The sequence below is a fragment of the Cyprinodon tularosa genome, unplaced genomic scaffold (assembly GCF_016077235.1).
Source record: "Cyprinodon tularosa strain WSP-4 unplaced genomic scaffold, ASM1607723v1 ctg988, whole genome shotgun sequence".
Classification (NCBI taxonomy): Eukaryota; Metazoa; Chordata; class Actinopteri; order Cyprinodontiformes; family Cyprinodontidae; genus Cyprinodon; species Cyprinodon tularosa.
Genome location: NW_024039771.1, coordinates 5,375 through 15,880, shown reverse-complemented (window position 1 = coordinate 15,880; position 10,506 = coordinate 5,375). Strand labels below are relative to the sequence as shown.

Here is a 10,506-nt window from a genome sequence, read left to right as displayed (position 1 = left end):
ACGACAGCAACTCAGCCACGAAGAGGTAGGCCACGTAAACTGACGGAGCGGGGTCAGCGGATGCTGACGCGCATAGTGCGAAGAGGTCGCCAACTTTCTGCAGAGTCAATCACTACAGACCTCCAAACTTCATGTGGCCTTCAGATTAGCTCAAGAACAGTGCGCAGAGAGCTTCATGGAATGGGTTTCCATGGTCGAGCAGCTGCATCCAAGCCATACATCACCAAGTGCAATGCAAAGCGTCGGATGCGGTGGTGTAAAGCACGCCGCCACTGGACTCTAGAGCAGTGGAGACGCGTTCTCTGGAGTGACGAATCGCGCTTCTCCATCTGGCAATCTGATGGACGGGTCTGGGTTTGGCGGTTGCCAGGAGAACGGTACTTGTCTGACTGCATTGTGCCAAGTGTAAAGTTTGGTGGAGGGGGGATTATGGTGTGGGGTTGTTTTTCAGGAGCTGGGCTTGGCCCCTTAGTTCCAGTGAAAGGAACTCTGAATGCTTCAGCATACCAAGACATTTTGGACAATTCCATGCTCCCAACTTTGTGGGAACAGTTTGGAGCTGGCCCCTTCCTCTTCCAACATGACTGTGCACCAGTGCACAAAGCAAGGTCCATAAAGACATGGATGACAGAGTCTGGTGTGGATGAACTTGACTGGCCTGCACAGAGTCCTGACCTCAACCCGATAGAACACCTTTGGGATGAATTAGAGCGGAGACTGAGAGCCAGGCCTTCTCGTCCAACATCAGTGTGCGACCTCACAAATGCGCTTCTGGAAGAATGGTCAAAAATTCCCATAAACACACTCCTAAACCTTGTGGACAGCCTTCCCAGAAGAGTTGAAGCTGTTCTAGCTGCAAAGGGTGGACCGATGTCATATTGAACCCTATGGATTAGGAACGGGATGTCACTTAAGCTCATATGTGAGTCAAGGCAGGTGAGCAAATACTTTTGGCAATATAGTGTATCTCTATAGTTCTGCTGCTATAGGCTTAGACTGCTGGAGGACATAGGGACCCCTTTTTCATCATTCTGCTTCATTCTATCTCTATTCTCCCACTCTGCAGAATCTGAGTCCAAGTCTTCTGAATGACTCTAAGCACAGGGGGAAGAAGGTCAAGGTTGATGATTATTTCTCTGATAGTAGGTTGGTGGTAATACAGAGAAGCAGGAACTGATGGACGGTGGAGCAGGCAGGCAGGTAACTCGCAGGCAACAAGAGAAAACCTAGAGACAGCAAAGACAAGTACTGAGCTACTTCTGGCAAATTCACAGGAGATGGTAAACAACTAGAAAAGTTAGCAGAGATGGCCAGAGAGACTACCTGGAAACGTTAGTCATCCATTGCTGAGTGATGGCTTCTTCTTCTTCTTCTTGTGAGGTTTTATGGCGGTTGGCAAACTAGTGAGATGTGCATTACTGCCACCAACTGATATGGAGTAAAGCAAGGAAACAGGAAACGATTCACCCCAGAAAGAAAAAAAAACCTGTGTAACTTAACCCAACATCATAAATACTAAATCACATTTGTACTTATAGTTTTGATTTGTCTTTAAGTCATCGTCACTCTGACAGTTTCTGATGGTCCTACTGGTTTTCCCATCATGCTTCAAACCATTTCCCAGTTAAATCTTTAATTTCCAGATATTTTTCTGCAGCCTTCACTATTATTTTGATTTTTTCTGTTTTTCTTGTCGTCTGTGCTACAGTTAATCACTTCCACCATGAATAGAACTAAATCTTTCCTTTTAACAATCAGTGAGTTTTCTTCAGTTTTTGGACATTTCTCCAGAGGTTTGGAATCTGCCGTGTTGAACTGTTGGTTTGTTTTTTCCTGACTGAGATGGGATCCTTTTAGCAGCTTCAGCGTACGTAATTCTGAGCTCAAATTCATTTTTTTTATTTCCTCAGACCTTTTGCTGCTTCACAGCCGCGATAAGCAGCAGTTTGTTCTCCACCACAATTACAGCATTTTATTTTAGCTTCTTTTCCACATTTACCATATTCGTGTTCTCCTGCACACCTTCCACGCCTCTGTTTCCCTTTACAAACTGCTGCTATGTGTCTGAGTTTTTGGCATTTAAAGCATCTCAAAGGTGGAGGATTGTAGACATTATAGCTGATGTAACCGATGAATACTTTTCTTGGTAATTGCTCTTCCTCTAATTTAATTAACACCGATAAACTTTCAGATCTTTCTCCGTTTCTTGTTGTTTTTAACCGTTTTACTTCTTTTACTTTTGCACCGTTTATGTTTTCTAGAATTTCTTTTTCAGAAACTCTTAGAGGAACTCCTCCAATGACTCCCCTGCTGATCTTTTTGTTCTCCACTAAGCTGCACGGAACTCTTATCCCTCCATCTTGTTGATCCGTATTGCTTTGCCTTGCTGGGCGCTGCAGCTTATTAGCAGGTCTCCACTCTACAGGATTCTGGCACCTCTGACTTCTCCTACTAGTTTATTTATAGTTTTTGTTAAGTGAACCGGATTCCAGTTTGTAAAAGAGTCTGCCTGAGTAACGACTCTGAATATGACTTTGTATTCATTCTGTTTTGCTGTGGAATGTATGGACTGATCATCACTGGATTGTTCTGAACTGGATTCCCCTTCAACTGATCTCTGTTTTTTCCGCTTTTTCTCATTTTTTCTATCTTCCAACCTTCTTCATTGTCACTATTTCCCTCTTCCATCCCACAAGAATCACTTCCTCTTTCCTCACTACTCACGGCCCAGGACATTTCTCCACCAGCGGCTTCACGCACCAAACGACCGTCTTCTTCCAAAACTTCCGGTTTTACTGTTGATTTCAGAATAAGAGCAGCAGCTGAGTGATGCCCTCTGACCAGAACGATGAGCTCCACCTGTGTAGGCTACCCAGGTCCTCCACCAAGATCCTCTCTGTAGAGATGCATCACTACACACTGGAACCCTGACTCACACATCATTAATAATAATGATCCTAACAGTATCATAGGAAATAAGTCATTAATTTTAGGTGAAACCATCGTTTTTATCGAAGCAGCCCATCCAATGAGATGTAGAGATTTACATCTGGTGAAAACGTCTTCTACTTTTTTTAGAAGTATACACAGATACCAAACCAACAGGTCTGAACTCTTAGCAAACAGGATGGCAGTGATTCATGCATTTGCTACTTCTAGGCTGGATTATGGTGCTGTTACTACATGTAGGTTAGTGAGGCATCCATGCAGTTCAGGAAAACCCCCCCATGACTCTTTACCGGAGCTGGAGCTGGGGCGTTTCTCTTATCGGTGTTTTTCAACCTTATTATGTTTGCTGGTGTCAAACCTTTTAACTATGGATGGAACCAACCAGAGAAAGGAAACAGCCTGTAGTTAGCTGCATTTTTCCTTCTGTTTGTGGCTAGCAACATTAGCAAAGCGTCTCTAGGATAATCACTCTCATTCCTTCCCACTGTGCAAAAATCGGTTAAAAAGGCATGATGTCAAAACAATGTCTACATTTGGTTGAAAAGTCAAAGGCGAAAAGCTATAATTTTCAGATCGTTGAAAATCCTGTAAAATCTGGGTTTTCACTGTGATTTATGTCCAAATAATCGACACAAAGGCGCTATTATTTTTAAGGCGTGCTGACAACTGAGGACTTACAGTTCAGTAATAAATGAATCTGGACTTTTTAAGAGAGGAGGTCTTCAACAGGGGGTCTGTGACCCCTGGGGGTCATGGAGGTACTGTATGGGGGTCACGAAATCTTTGGTTGATTAGACTTTTTTTTAATATTCCTCCCTGAAATTTTTTTCCATTAATTAAAATGTCTTTAAATCCACATTAACATGAATTAAACTGTAGTGAACAGATAAATGGAGGCAGAAGATGTCTTTCAGTCATCAATGCTCACATTCAGCCACACACATCAAGCTGGGCACCGTTTCATTCACAACACCTGTCCTATCAACCAGGAATCAGAAATACTTTAATAATCCCAGGGAGGGATTACTTTAGTTACATTACTCCATCTGTAATAGAGTGACTATAGGACCAGTTTGATAGAACACTATCTAATACTATATATATAATCAGGGGGCCCCGCTCCATCTAGCCATCAGTTTGGGGTCCTTAGGCTGTAAAGCGTTGAAGACTCCTGGTCTAGAGGTTGGCTGGGAGAATGGAAGAAAAGCAGGAAATAGCATAACAGCAAATAGAATAAATTCAAATAGGATAACCCCCCCAATTATCTTTTAAAACAGGCTGGAAACAAGCCGGGCATTGATTCACAGGCCTCCTGGCTATAGACCACCCACAGACTATTACAGAAGGAATGTCTTTCTTTCTTTTATATGAAATGTTCTTCTAATAAAACTTTAACCATTTTAGATGCTGTATAAGAAAATGCTTTGATTTTGTGCTAAAAAAAAACCTTTGTAGTTTTTCACTCACAGCTTCTGCAGGAACTCCTTATTGGGTTTAGTAAATATTCCCCTTTCTCATCTTCCTCTCAGAATAGTTTTCTATGCAGCTCCAGATGTTTTATAATATATATTTCACTCTATATCTGTAATAAGACTGGTGCCTGGTGTGTAAATGTTAATCAACCGTAGAGCGATTTCAGTATTTACTCTCTCCTTCAGCTTTTTATGGTAAACGCCTCAGGCTGCTGTGGGAGGAGCTTGTGCCCAGTTGCGATCTTTATCCAGATTCTTCAAGGAGTGATGTGTATGTCATTAAGGGTGTGAAAGCGGGGCCTCGTGTGGCTCCTAATGAGCCCCAGCGGTGGCTCTCCTGTAGGTCTGCCTATTGATCGTTAGCCTGCTGCCCACGCTTTCATTTCTAACAAGGAAGCTGCAACCAGAGGCTGATCAGGTATCTTGTTACTGCGTGGGTGTGGGTGTGGGGGGGGGATGTGGATTTATTCAAATGTGGATTTTATGGTATCAGGCTGCCTCGACTTATTATAATGTTTGAACAAAGGAAGCAGAAAAGCATGAAATGAATCTTTGGCTTCTACATTTTAACACATTTTATAGTTGGCACTTTGATCCTATTCTTTTAGGAGCCGTTCGGTGAAAATAGTCTGTATATTAATCCAATTATTGTTAATATAATTTAGCACTATTCTAATTTAATGAGGAAAGGTACTTAATAAACGAATTTAGACTATTTGTTTGCTGTTATTGCTCAGAGTGTTCCTTCTGCAGGTCTCTCTTATGTGGTCATTTCCATTTCCTTTACCATATTGCTTCGCCATGAATTGTTCCCTGATTGGTTTTCTTCGCATCGATTGACGAAACGTTCTGATTTTTGAACTTCATCGAACTCTGCTTTGTGTTCAGAGCAGATTTTCTTTAATGACTAGAAATGCATCCTTTTCATTGCTCTTAATGTTCTCTACAGCGATAACATGTAAAGCTCCCCCTCATCTGTTCCTGTTCTCAGGCCAACGCACCATGAGGTGGGAGGACACAGAGGAAATCAGTCGACAACTAAAGACGTAAAGGAAGAAAGTTAAAGTGAATCATGAAAGAGAATATATAATTTAATTATTGCAGGAACAGAGAAAGTCTCAAGGATGGGGGGAATTTACCATTAGCCAATATCAGGCAGTTGCCTAGGCCCCCAGCTTCCTGGGGGCCCCATAAAACTCTGTTTTCATGTATGGTTAATACAACTATTCCTTATTTGTGCACATTAATTATAAAAATCCTTTGGCTAAAATGCCATCAGAACGCTGATAATATTAAGTGTGTCTCAGCCCCCCCCCCCCCCCTTCAGTGTCCACCATATTGGATCAGTCCATTTACTGCACATGTTCAGAAAGATCCAAACATACAGCAGCAAACCATTTGAAAACAATATTACAACAATACAACAATATTATTTTTAATTTTATCCACTGAAATAAAAAAAATGCTGTTTGAGTTAAAAGAAAGCAAGAAATCCTTTATAATTACACAACTAAGAAGCATTAAGCTTATTTAATTCACTGTACATGAATATTAAGTTCAAATGCAGATTCCGTCCTGTTCTCAATCTGCCGTCTGTGCCACTGATTGGCGTGAGTCCTCTGGTTTTTCCTTTCTCTAATGACAACTGATTGGGGCCGTATTGCACATAGACATTATATACGTAGACGCCTCATTGGATGCTGTCGGCAGCGAGGACAATGTGCTTAGAGGGGGACCATCTTGGATCATACCAAAGTTCCAACAGCTGCTGTCAGAATGAATAGGAGATGAATATATCTCAACTATCTCTAGTAGAAAGATTCCAGCTAGAGATAGTTGGACTTACCTGGACGCATGGCTCTGGCTCTGAAACCAGTCTCCTTGAGAGGGGCTGGACATTCTTCCACACTGGAGTTGCCCCTGGTGAGAGGCGCCGAGCAGGAGTGGGCATTCTTGTTGCCCCTCATCTTGGTGCCTGTACGTTGGTTTTCACCCCTGTGAACAAGCGAGTTGCCTCCCTCCGCATACGCGTGGGGGGATGGGTTCTGACTGTTGTTTGTGCTTATGCGCCAAACAGCCGTTCAGGGTACCCACCCTTTTTGGAGTCTTTAGAAGGGGTACTGGAGAGTGCCCCTCCTGGGAACTCCCTTGTTCTTCTGGTGGCGAGCTGGCTCCGATGGTGGGGGAGGACGCCGGTCAGACCTGGTAGGCCCAAACGTATTGTGAGGGTTTGCTGGGAACGTCTGGCAGAGTCCCCCGTGAGAAGGAGCTTTAACTCCCATCTCCGACAGAGCTTTGAACAGGTTCCGAGGGAGGTGGGGGACATTGAGTCTGAGTGGACCATGTTCTGTATCTCTATTGTTGAGGCGGTAACCCTCGAACACGCTGGTGGACACCAGCAGTGAGGGAAGCTGTCAAAATGAAGAGGGAGTGCTATCGGGCTTTATTGACCTGTGGGACTCCAGAAACAGCTGATAAGTACTGGCAGTCAAAGCGGCAGGAGGCTCGGCTGGTCGCTGAGGCAAAAACGTGGACGTGGGTAGAGTTCGGAGAGGCCATGGAGAAAGACTTCCGTATGGCTTCGAAGCGATTCTATCACATGCGTTATGTTTTGTGGGACCTATTTCTCACACATGCCGCAGTAAACTGTAGATATAGAATTCCTAATCCCTTCTACTGTTTGTTTTAGAAATCAGAATCCATTGAGACAAACATAGAGAGCCAGTAAACTACTCTATGAATCTGTCAATGGGCAAAAGCTTAGGGGAACCTTGAACAAGAGAAATGCATCGACTCAAAGACAGTCCACAGGTACTCACAATCATAAACAATCTTTCACAAAAGTTGCTTTCAGAACTTTTAACTTCAGTCAAGCCGCTAAAGCCAGCAGCTAGGTTCTATTGAGACTTGAACTCAGATCACTGGATTCAGAGTCCAGAGTGCTAACCATTACACCATAGAACCCTTAGAAGGGCTCATTCCTTCAAGGCTTTCTCAATCTGAATACTCTCTATCCAGGGTTTAGCTCGCTATGTGACACATCCACAAGTTCAACTATCTTGTTGATATTGAATAAAACTTTGACAAACGTAACTTGGAAAAACTGGTATCCTTGCAGCCAAAGTCAAGAGCTCTACCAATTGAAACTTGAAAGGATCAGGGCTTTCCCAGTTTGTGGAGTCATTGGTTGACAGTGGAGTTTGTAATGGGTTCAGTGGTTCTTCTTTTTCCATCCCTGCATTGGATAGGCAGCCAAGAAGCAGAGAGGAGTGGTCTTCAACTTGTTTTATACTCAATCCAACATTGAAGCTTGTACATCATATCCATTAATTAAGGAACATGAAATTTATGAACATGCATAGTTGTCAATCCTTAGTTGGGGCCCCTATAGTCAGGATTGCTGCAGTTTTTGTTGGGAGCTGGAGAAGTTCCATCTCTCTCCAGCAGAGTTCGCCATGGATCCTCCTGAGCTGAGTCTTCGACACACCTGAGGCTCATCTCATCATCAGAGGATCCACAGTATATAAGCTGTCTTCAGACCTTGCCTCGACGCCGCAGTGTTAAATCCAGTTGGTTAGCACCTAAGCCTAGTATCTTCTGAGAACCTTGTTGCCATTGAATCCAGATTGGATTCTAACCCTTTGTCTCTGCTTTCAGGAAACCTGTTTTTCTCCTGTGAAGCTCTGGAAGAGCTTAACCTGCCGAGCCTGCCCTCTGAGCCAAACCTGAAGACTCTTCTCTGGATTCTCATGCAGCTCAGGACAAAGAGCTGGAAACTCAGAACCAAGGTCTGCCTTCACGCTAGAAGTAAGACGCTGAAGCGGTTATCGGACTCTGCTGAACAAAACAATCTCTGGACCCAACAGTTCCTCACTCAAGGCTTTACCAGGACTCCTCAAGGTACAAAACCTGAAAACCTTAAACTCAAACTCAACTGATCCAACGCTAACTGAACTGTCTCCCACACAGACTCCAGTGAACCAGCCCCCAGGCCTGAACCAGTGCCAGTGTTATTTCCATGTGCTTTGTGAAACAATAAACCTGTTAAACTTTTATTCTGTCTCCGTGGTGTTCTGCATCTTGGGCCTCTCAGTAACCCATCATGACAGTTTTGCAGTGTAGCAAGGAGTTGATCAGTCTGTGGTTTTACTCAGGTGTCACGAGAGCCCAGGTTGCTCTGATAGTGGCCTTTTTATATTTTTGTATTTTTAGGTCTGGAGCAAGGGCGTAGGAATATGTTTACTATTGGGGGGGACACATGTCGGAAATCTGAGATTCGTATTCAACAGAAACATATCTTAAGTACGCTACTTAAAAAAAAGGCTAATTAATCTTTTACTTTATTCCTTTATAAATGTGTCTTGCAAAAATAATGCATTTAAAATTTACATAATGCATTTGTTCATAAGATGTGAGCATATCACCTAACAAAATGACTGGAGTCTTTTATTAAGCAAAGGGAGAAGTCTTTCAAGGGCTTCAGCCCTTGGCATATTTAGTGTGTGCATCACACTAGAAAATCAAATATTTCAGTTTGTTTAAAAACAATTCAGTAGGCCACAGAAGTGCAAAGTTTGATATGTTTTATTTTGTCAAACTTGCAATAATGGTCAAAAATGAATTTATATAGGTTGACTGACAGAGGGAGATGACAGTGTGTTGAAGAATTATGGACAGGGCGCTTTGAAGTATCTGGTTCAAAAACGCATTCTAAACCTTTGGTAGAAATCCATCTATCCTTCCATTTTCTGTACACCCTGTCCCTTAGTGGGGTCGGGAGGTGCTGGTGCGGGGTCCACCCTAGACAGGTCGCCAGTCTGTCCAGACCTTTGGTAGAAATGGCGCCTTTAATTCCAGTTTGCAGTACAGAACAGAGAAAACTACAGAGTTGTCAATGTTGTGTTAATCTGTTTATAGTCTAAAAAGAGGAGCCAGCAGTTTATTTGAGGAAATAAAGGTGCAGAAGTTAATTAGTTGGTTAATTAGTGGTTGTGCAGCAGTCCGCTGCACAACCAATGCGGCCGCCGCTGCTAAGAATTAAAATGAATTCTCCCTGTGGTTTTAACTAACGATCAGGAGCGCGGCAGGTATAACATCTGTCCATTTCGGCGAATCAAAACCACGCAAAAAATAAAAAATCCTCGTTAAACGCACGCCCAGATCGGGCTAATTTCAACACAAGTTGTGTTAGGTGACTGTTACTCACACTGACGTTTCTCTTTTTAAAAAAGCTGAGTAAGTCCTGCTGCTGTTTCAGCCTTTTAGTTAGTGGTGGCATTGTACTGAAATGAGACCTATAAAAAAAAAACATTTTGGCTAGCGTAGCAAACGTCTAGAGAAAGTTAGCAGTTAAATATTGGATGAGTGATCATCCCAAGACTACGGAAGAGGATAGGGCCACTGAAAAAAAAAAAAGAGTTAAGTGATTTTTACATTTTATTTCAGTTTAATACGAGAAAAAGGTCAGAATTCTGACTTTTTTTTCTCAGAATTCTGACTTTAATCTCAGAATTTTGGATCCTAATGTAGATGGGCACCATGAAGGTAGAGATGTGGAGCACTCAGCTTCACTGACAAAGATGTGAGTTGTTTGAGAGAGCCAGTGACACATTGGTGGAAAATGACAGAATTAGGCAACTTTTTACGTGCCCAAAGGGGTCCCCTCATTAATGGAGGAGCAGAAGGTCATTAAAACAAGAGATCTAGGCTCTAAAACAGACATGGCTATGGCTTGATGCTAACATGTTTGTTGTTAAACATACTTTTGTTATATTACATTTGTGTTGTGTTTTCCAAATAGTGTAGAAAATGAATGGTGGGTTTATAATGTTTACCTTTTATGAGCAGGACAGGAAGCAGAGAAGTGTAGCATTACCTCCAACTAGTTAAACTCATAATTATGGAGTTATTCAACAAATTCCTCAAGTAAAAAAGTGCAACTTTTATTTTATTTTTTTTTACCAGATTTGTTGATTAATTTCAAAATTATGTATTCCTTCCAAATTTCCAAATCTGAAGAATTTTTTTAAACCAATATCTACATTATTTAACATTTAGATTGTTTTAGCAGTACTTCCTGTTATGT

At 42.3% G+C, this 10,506-nt stretch overlaps 1 non-coding gene across 1 annotated transcript; it reads right to left on the bottom strand.

Moving 5' to 3' along the window:
* Window positions 1-7,313: 7,313 nt before the first annotated feature.
* On the bottom strand, window positions 7,314-7,385 carry trnaq-cug. The gene has a single exon. It is a non-coding gene; the product is annotated as a tRNA-Gln (tRNA).
* Window positions 7,386-10,506: the final 3,121 nt, after the last annotated feature.